Raw genomic sequence first — 10,000 nt, 5'->3', positions numbered from 1 at the left:
ATATATGTGTGTGCGCGCACGAATGTGTCTGTGTACACATCAAGTACCCATGTATGATGTACTACTTATATATCCAGAGACCATGTACAATTGTAACTGAATGCCTGTACCTACTCTGGGACCGAAGAAAAGAAGCCAGATTGTAAGAACAATAACCAGTGAAGTTTAATACTTAACGAAGAGAAAATCCTTCCATCACCAAGATGTTGGGCTTACTCTTTTGGCCGTAAGAATATGGAAAACAGAAGCAAGAATAGAAATACGAAGCCTAACCATAGAAAGGGCAACACCCCGTGCGATCTGAGGTAGATTTTACATCTTATAGGAGCAAAGTGATACAAAACACTCAACGATCCTTGGTATTGCATTTGAATTATCGAAATAAGTCTCGTTATATCATGATTGCTATCTGTCACAATGCTTGACGGCTGATTGACTTTAGGAGACATATATGGATACTGGAATGACTTTTTCTCACTGCGGTGAATCGTCTGGTATTTCTATCCATTTATTTTCATTTAGAAATGGAAATGAAGGTAATATGAAGACTTTACTGCGCCTGGATATTACATAAACCTGTCATTTACTATTATTGAGATACAATAACACAGAATAGTCAGTATCATTATACATTGCTTGCAAATCCAACAACAATGTACCAAAGCATCCATTTCATAGACGATGTGAGTGTTTTGTGAGTAAACTTTGCCTGTAAAACTCATTTCGGATAAAAATCGCAGACAAACACTGGACAGGATGCATCATGTTATGAGTTGCTTGCACTTGTGACATTGTTGAATTTAATTGTTTATATTATTGATTTGATTTAGCATAATAAATTTCTCACATTTATTCATACATATTCATCTTTCAAAAAATTTATCACATTTATCCATACATTTTAATCTTTCCTTTAGATATGCCACGCTACTTGGGATCATTCTTTAAATTAAGCAGGCCTTATGCCAGCGCAGCCTCTTGCTCCTTAAGCATCACGTAGCAAGTCTGGATTGATTGATAACGTCAAGAAAAATGTCGCTGTTGTACCACTGTCTTCGTTATCAGAAAAGGATTTATTTCCATTCATCTCTCACTCTTTCTTCAACATTGTCTTCGTTATCAGAAAAGGATTTATTTCCATTCATCTTTCGCTCTTTCAACATTGCTCGTTAATCAGAAAAGGATTTATTTCCATTTTATCTCTGCTCTTCTTCACATTCGTTATCAGAAAAGGATTTATTTCCATTTATCTCTCGCTCTTTCTTCAACATTGTCTTCGTTATCAGAAAAGGATTTATTTCCATTTATCTCTCGCTCTTTCTTCAACATTGTCTTCGTTATCAGAAAAGGATTTATTTCCATTCATCTCTCACTCTTTCTTCAACATTGTCTTCGATATCAGAAAAGGATTTATTTTCATTTATCTCTCACTCTTTCTTCAACATTGTCTTCGTTATCAGAAAAGGATTTATTTCCATTTATCTCCGCTCTTTCTTTCTTCACCATTGTCCTTCGTTATCAGAAAAGGATTTATTTCCATTTATCTCTCGCTCTTTCTTCAACATTGTCTTCGTTATCAGAAAATGATTTATTTCAATTTATCTCTCGCTCTTTCTTCAACGTTGTCTTCGTTATCAGAAAAGGCTTTATTTCCGTTTATCTCTCGCTCTTTCTTCAACGTTGTCTTCGTTATCAGAAAAGGCTTTATTTCCGTTTATCTCTCGCTCTTTCTTCAACGTTGTCTTCGTTATCAGAAAAGGCTTTATTTCCGTTTATCTCTCGCTCTTTCTTCAACGTTGTCTTCGTTATCAGAAAAGGCTTTATTTCCGTTTATCTCTCGCTCTTTCCTCCTCCTCGGGGGCTGGAGCTGGATATTTGTGACGAACATGTTTGCTTTATATCCACATACTCATTCAAGTGGTCTTGGTCGTCGGGGAATTTAGTCTGAGGGTAGGATGACAGCGAGCCAAAGGCTTTTATTAAAATTACGCAATATGCTTTTTTAGTTTGAATGTTAAACCCTGATATACGCCTACACATCTCTCGACAGCAAAGTAGTGATTTCCTGTCAAGGTGTGAAAAAACAAGCTGTTATTGAACACCTACAAATAAAACCTTGGGGGGTTGTGATTAAAAGTTTCATAATAAAGTAAACCTGGGTGGGTAGTCATGGTGATTGATAAGGTGTGAGTAACGACAACAAATCTGACATTGAAGGTTACTCAGAGAGCCGTGGGTGTTTATATTAAAGTTTTGTTATGTATTTCATTTCTTATAGGCGTATCCGTGATATAAATAATAATATTGGATGTAAAGTCTTCCCTAAAGTTATAGAGCTGTAAAGAAAAAATCAGTTCCATGATATCTCAGAAAACTCCCGTGGGCGTGAAATCTGTGAATCTTGACTCTAAGTTGGGACTGAGTTCTCTGTATAGAGATACTTGAGAAATACATACCGAATAGGAGACGACGTTCAACAGCATCCACAGCCAATACCGTAGGCGGCATCTTCCACTTGTTGAAAGGTCACTTAGGTGTGGGTGTACTGCGTGTGTGTGTGTGTGTATAGGTGTGGGTGTACTGAGTGTGAAATCGGAGGTGATTACCTGATGTGAAGTATAAAGTTGATAGCCAGGACTGAATGTACTTCGAAGAGTTTTAATGGTATAATGTCCGTTTTTCTTCATTTCGTCCCAAGATATTTATCTGGATTTTATATATAACTCTTTCTGTTTTCATTTCTGTGGAAGGTTTGTTTGTGTTAAGTAACGCATGTTTAGTAATTCTGGAATTACGGCATGAAAATGTGCGTATTGTGTGTGTGTGTGTGTGTGTGTGTATATATATATATATATATATATATATCTATATATATATATATATATATATATATATGTATAAAATATATAAATATATAAGATGAAAGAAGAGGTACCAAGACTTTCAACTTTTATTCCAAAGTCATCTTCACGTGAGTATCTCTTATATACTTCACCCACGGGACCATTGTGGAATTGCAAGATATCTATATGGTTATATATATATATATATATATCTATATATATATACATATATATAGATATATATACTATATATATGCATATATATATATATATATGATATATATATATAGTATATATATTGTTATATATAAATTATCTTTGTGTGTGTGTGCATATTTTGTATAACAGTCACTCACGGCAGCTTTCAACGCTTGGCATAGCATTTTGAGTCAGCTCCATTCCCAGAGGAAACGTGTCTGTTCTATTTTCACCAGTTTGACCTCGTTTCATACGTCAGTGAATATAGTCATTAAACAATACATTTTCGGAATAATTTTAATAGGTTTTTATGTACCCACGGGTTTATCATTACAGCTGTACCTCATTACTGAGCTTCTTTTATATATGGCACTGCCCGTTTTTCATAAAGTGTTGTAATTTTAACATTTGAGCAGGATAGTAGTAATGAGCTATTCATAGTTCAGAAACTATATATAGTATATTTGAGCATACATCTGGAACTTACGAAGGGGAATAGTAAGTTTAAGAAGCTTTTTACATCCTGCTGCTCAAAGAATCTTTCAATTAAAACGTAGTCTCGGGTGTGTTATGTAGAAGAATAAATTTTTCCTTTTTTTTGTATTTTGTAGATGTGGTTTAAACGTTCGTGCTTACTAAATAGAGGCTGGGGATACAGACATGGAAAATGAAGAAGTGTAGTTAAAGATAAGATGTAGATTTTTTTGTAAGACAACAACAACAACAACAACAACAACAACAACAACAGCAATAATAATAATAATAATAATAATAATAATAATAATAATAATAATAATAATAATACGAAATATTCTTATGATGATGATGGTAATGATGATGACAACGAGCACAGTAATGAATTCAAATGTAGAAATAGTTGTAGAGTAGTGCTAACTATCTAAGCGAGAAGCCCGATAGACTATGGTCGGCGACGAAGCTTAGTTGGATGGATAGAAAAACAGGCAGAGAGAGAGAGAGAGAGAGAGAGAGAGAGAGAGAGAGAGAGAGAGAGAGAGAGAGAGAGAGCTCATTTTCTTTATATTCAGAACTATTCAGAACCCTACTAACTCCTTCCGGGTTAGACGGTCACGTGAACATTACTATGGGTTGATTTATACATGAATACGTACGTAGTGTGGTATGTGTGCCTAGAGAAGACAAATTAGATTAGACGGAAAGGAGAAATTCGAGCGCGGAGGTCGAACTCGTTATTCCTGCAGGAACTTGAATATATATCTGATATTCATATAAAATAGTGAATGGAGAAGTGTCGAGAATCTGATGGATATCTGTGTGACAGGATATTAAAAAGTATTACAAAAGAAATACCACGTTGACGTGTTTACCACCGGACGTGTTTTGTCATTTTTTATGGGTTCAGAACTCTTATGATATGATGAATCTTTTTTTTCTTTTCCTTTTTTTTTGACGAGAAATAGTACCTTTACATGGTTAGTATTTAGCAGAATTTCAATTTTAATATGAATTTGATTTTACGCAGAAATAGAAAAATAGATTTTCAAAGATTAAATGTTTGACAATTATTTTACTCACATAATGCGCATGAATGTCGTTGAATTGCTTTTCGAAAGGCAATGTAAACTTACTCGGTTGTATGAAGCAGACTTTTCAACTTGCAAAATATATATGTATTATAATCAAAATATATACATATACTACATACAATAATACATATATATATATATATATATATATATATATGTATGTGTTGGCTCTACCATTTTCAATTGTTTATATTGTCGTTGTTTTGTTAGTCTATCGCATTCATATATATATATATATATATATATATATATATATATATATATATATATATATATATATATATATGATAGAGCGCGTGTGTATGTGAACTTGAGTTAAGTCAACGGAATATGTTAAAAATAAACGAAGACGAAGTGGAATTACTGAGTGAGAGGGTTCGGGTGGAGAGAGAGAGAGAGAGAGAGAGAGAGAGAGAGAGAGAGAGAGATACGTAGAATAGTAAGTGAAAAGTCGAGAGGAAGCCCAGGTATGCAGGTAGGGCTTCCTAACCCTCCCCTCCTTCCATACCCTCCTCAGTCCCCCTCGGATAAATCCATTGGCACGACCTTTTACCAAAAGCCTCGGCCATGTAAGTCTCTCTCTCTCTCTCTCTCTCTCTCTCTCTCTCTCTCTCTCAGAGGTGACATGTTAACCTTGCTCCGTTATATGACACCTACGTTAGCTAGTTTTCTCTTCACGTTAGGTACGTTTTTGGATATTTTCCTTCCACCGCGCAAGCGCTTATCAGGACGCGTGTGATAAGGTATGAGCAGGGCGATTCTAAAGTGATGCATTGAAATTTGCAACAAATATGTTTTCGAAGCGTCGCCTCTCTTGTCGTTTTGCAGCCCGGCAAAGACTGTGTGTGTAAAATGCAGGACGCGGGTACTAAGGATTATTTTCAAAGAAGCGTAGAGCTTTTATTCCGCTTTGTTGGATAGGTCGCTTTTTACGTTTTAGCTCCCGAAGGGCAAAGAAGACGTGCTGCGAGGTTGTCATGTTTTTATTGTTTCTGTCAGTGTTGTGGATGTGATGTTTGTTTGTTTTTGACAAATATTACCAAGGGCAAACCTTTTCATAAAATGTTTGGAAAATGCAGTATTTGAATTGATTTTTTTGTCCCCCGAATTTCTCCATTATCTTTAATATATTTACTTTAGCATAGACTGTTGACAGTATTCCTACCATCATATAATAAATATCTATTATAAAATAAGGTCAACACTATTATAAGTTGGTTTACTTTGTTGATTTTTGTGTAGATTTTTTTTCATCTTGCAGAAGGATGTATACTTCATTCGACGTAACCTGAAGGGACATTTATCCTCGACATAGTTTGCGAAGATCGAGAGCGTTTTCATTTAACCTATTTTGTAGATTGAATTTTCATTTTAATTTTTAAGTTTGGAAAATCAAACAACGATCATTAAGATCTGTAACTTTTCACCGTTTAATGAAATCTATGTCATGTTTCAATAATTGGAAATCCTCAATGAAACGTGAAGAGAGAGAGAGAGAGAGAGAGAGAGAAAGAGAGAGGAGAGAGAGAGAGAGATATCATACTTATTAGTATAATAAATAGAGAGATTACCACTGTGACGTCCGATAATATAGATAACAAGATAGGGGCAAACCACAGGGAAGCTATAGCGACTCCCTATGGTACAGATAAAAAAAATAGATAAGTAGATAGATAGATACCCGTGAACCATAATTTCGACGAACATACGCACTGAAGTACACAAGATGACCTAGAATCCTGCTTACTTGTTGTTATTGAGCTGTCGTGGCATTCAAAGGTCGACCCAATTGGTAATATAGTTTTTCCCTCAAATTTTTCTCCTGCGATTCTATTGAATTTTTTTCTTCGAAACATCAAAGATTCAGTTTTCAGTCGGCTTTGAATTTACTTGTTTGTTATATATTTTTTTTTCTTTCCATTTCCTGTTTTGTTATCTCGTAAGGGTCCTTATTGAACATCCAGTTCATGAATGGCTCGTCGTGTTTAGGAAATGCATTTTCTATTTCTTATTTGTTTCTCAACGTAGAAAAATCTTATTCGTCGATGAGAGAGAGAGAGAGAGAGAGAGAGAGAGAGAGAGAGAGAGAGAGAGAGAGAGAGAGAGAGAGGTTGAGATTTTATGTTCTTGAAGTGCATCGAACGGGTACAAAGGAATTAGATTTTTTCCATAAAGAGGTCGACTGCTAGAGTTAAAAGAAATTTCTTAACAAAGAAGTGGACAAATGTATCGGAGAGTCGGCTTATTTAGAGAGAGAGAGAGAGAGAGAGAGAGAGAGAGAGAGAGAGAGAGAGAGAGAAGCCGTCAGGCGTCCATGTGACAACGAATGTTATTCCAGAAGGTGTAAACAACATATTTCGATTAACACGAGACAGTTCAATTTCCATTTCGCGTCAGAAGGAGGCATCCGAGAGTATTTCATCCTTTATGGAATTTCAAAATATGGTGCCTCGGCCTTCCACTCCGGCTTCCTCCTTGCTTGAAGAGCCATATTCTCGGCGGCATCTTCTTCTGGTTACGGTTCGATCGTATACAGGAATTGGAAAAGCTAAGCGGCCATTGTGGTTGTCACAAGTCTGTACTATCAAAATTTCGTTGGTTTAGTGGAAATTTTTTTAAATTTAATTTAATAGCTCAATTCTCTCTCTCTCTCTCTCTCTCTCTCTCTCTCTCTCTCTCTCTCGTATTTTGGTTCAGAGAGCAATTTGGTACTTTTGGTATGTTCCTTTCGGCCCAGTAAAAGGAAAATGGTCCTTTGCACCTTTTGAAGTTTTCAAAGAATTGCGCAATTTTTTTAGTTGTTTGGTTACCCTTTCATCTCTTTCTGTCTGTCTGTCTGTCTGTCTGTCTGTTCGTCTCTCACTTTCTCAGTCTCTTTCCTATTTATTTTCGTTCGGAAAGCATTTTGGTGCTATCGAGAAGTTCATCTCGCCCTTGGAGAAAGCAAATGTTACTTTGCACTTGTTGAAGTGTTCAGAGAATTGTATCATTTTTTGTATTAACTGTTAGGTTACTCTCTCTCTCTCTCTCTCTCTCTCTCAGATATTCGTTCTTGTTCAAGATACAGTTTTTGTATTTTTGGAATAATGTGATATATTTATTTTCTTATACTGTGTCTCCTTATTTATATAATGTTTGGAACGAAAGGTATTTAATTTGTATGTGTTCGTCGAAGAGAGAGAGAGAGAGAGAGAGAGAGAGAGAGAGAGAGAGAGAGAGAGAGAGATGTTTCTATGATGATTACTTTCGTGACAAATTGCACAGTTCGTGTAAAATAAATATCCTGCAATTTATGCTGGAAAGCAGTTGCCATATGACGCGCATGAAATAAACTCTATGGGATATACAAGGCTTACCATCGAACGGTTACATTTTCCTATTTAGGAACTTGTTGTATTCACTTGCGCGTAATGATAAATATTCTGTATTAACAGTTATAGCATTTGTTGCAACATTGCTTTGATGCGATTTTGAGTTTGTAATAGATGCCAGTGGTACTCAGGACATTATTATTGATAAGTTATCAGGAAATTGATTGCTGAAACTGCAATTCATTGCTTTTCTTCTTTTTATGTTAGTAAAATCAATTGTCTACAACGGAAATGTTAAGATAATTGTCTAAAACTGAAATGAATAGTAAAATAATTGTCTAAAACTGAAATGAATAGTAAAATAATTGTCTAAAACGGAAATAAATAGTAAAATAATTGTCTAAAACGGAAATGAATAGTAAAATAATTGTCTAAAGCTGAAATGAATAGTAAAATAATTGTTTAAAACGGAAATGAATAGTAAAATAATTGTCTAAAACGGAAATTAATAGTAAAATAATTGTCTAAAACGGAAATGAATAGTAAAATAATTGTCTAAGACCATGAAATAATTCGGAAGAGAAAAATTCTTAAATGTTGTTAAATTAGGTGTTAAACTATTTGTTAAGGCAGAAGTTAACACACTGAAGTTAAGTCTGACGGAAACTTAGAAATTAAATCAAGGAGAAATAAGAAGGCTCCCTCCACAAGGAAAATATTTGAAGACCTGTCTCAGAGTAAATAAATCCTTCAAAGGCATCTCACAGCCGCGCCACAATTTCTCGCAAAGCATCGCTCGGCGTGGCTGAGGAGGAGTCGGAGTCTTGAAATCGCGGCTTCGGAGCGAATGCTTCTGAAAAGCTCCTCGTCCTCGGGCGCGTTTTCATCATCATCTTCGGGCGCGTTTTCATCAACCTCCTTAATCCCCCGCTTCAAACTTGCGTTTCCCCGTCACTAGTCAAGAATCCCGATCATAATCTCTCGCCTTGATGGTGAGCTCGTGTGTGTGTATGTGTTTGTGTGTGTGCGCTCGCACGCGCGCGTGTGTGTGTGTATGTGCAACTATTGCAGGCATACGACGACTTGGGGTCAGAGTGAGCTCTTGTCGAATTCGTGCTAAAAGCTGCGAATTGATTCCGGGTTTCACTGTAGATTCCGTGATCATTTCATTAATTGGATTTTCAGATAAGCGGTTCTGATACATAAGTGACAGACTTTCTTTCCGTCACTTTTATGAAATTGGAATTAAGTGGCTCCATATTGAAAAGGATTGCTGCATGTTTGTATTTTTGTGGAAATGAATTCATGGCCTTAGGGAAGACTTTCTCTCTCTTCTCTCTCTCTCTCTCTCTCTCTCTCATGTTTTTTTTATTAGGAAGATGAATCCGAGCTTTCAATTTCTCTCTCTCTCTCTCTCTTCTCTCTCTCTCTCCTCTCTCGTCTCTCTCAATCTCTCTCTCTATGATTTTTTTTATTATGGAGATGATTCCGAGCTTTTTAATTTCTTCTCTATCCTCTCGTCTCTCTCTCTCTCTCTCTCTCTCTTCTCTCTCTCTCTCTCTCTTATATTTGTATTTTTATATAGATGAGTCCAGGGCTTTAATCTAGAATGTATCTCTCTCTCTCTCTCTCTCTCTCTCTCTCTCTCTCTCTCTCTCTCAATATGCCAGGTGCACACTGACAACGCATAAAAAAAAACTCGCCATTTTATCTTCCACGCTGTTCTGGGGCGCCACGTCTGAGCGCTGCAACTGTTTCCGGTGTGGCCTTACATAATTTCGTAATAAACAATGTGCCGGGCCAAAAGCCAACCCTTGATGCTTTGAGAGCACGCGAGCAATATCCTTTGATAGATGTGCGAGTTCCAGGCCTCCGTTTGCTGTATTTCTTGAAGCTAATGTGGATAATGCTATCCTCTTCATATATGCTCTAACTGAATGTGCTTGGATGCAATGAGGTGGTTGTATCCATGACTTAGGTTTGTATAAAGTTTTCATATTACGTTTAAAGTTTTTGAGTTATTTTTTTTTTTAGGATGTAATGTTATATTAGTATCCACGTGTTAAGTATTTATAAGAGCATT

At 36.0% G+C, this 10,000-nt stretch overlaps 1 protein-coding gene across 3 annotated transcripts in view; it reads left to right on the top strand.

Moving 5' to 3' along the window:
- LOC135206462 (serine/threonine-protein kinase BRSK2-like) overlaps positions 1-10,000 on the top strand; it is a 633,157-nt gene that overhangs the window by 319,630 nt on the left and 303,527 nt on the right. The gene's annotated exons all lie outside the window — the stretch shown is intronic.

The sequence above is a fragment of the Macrobrachium nipponense genome, chromosome 11 (assembly GCF_015104395.2).
Source record: "Macrobrachium nipponense isolate FS-2020 chromosome 11, ASM1510439v2, whole genome shotgun sequence".
NCBI classification, from domain to species: Eukaryota; Metazoa; Arthropoda; class Malacostraca; order Decapoda; family Palaemonidae; genus Macrobrachium; species Macrobrachium nipponense.
Note: the sequence above shows the minus strand (reverse complement) of the source record. Positions and strands in the feature narration are given on the sequence as shown.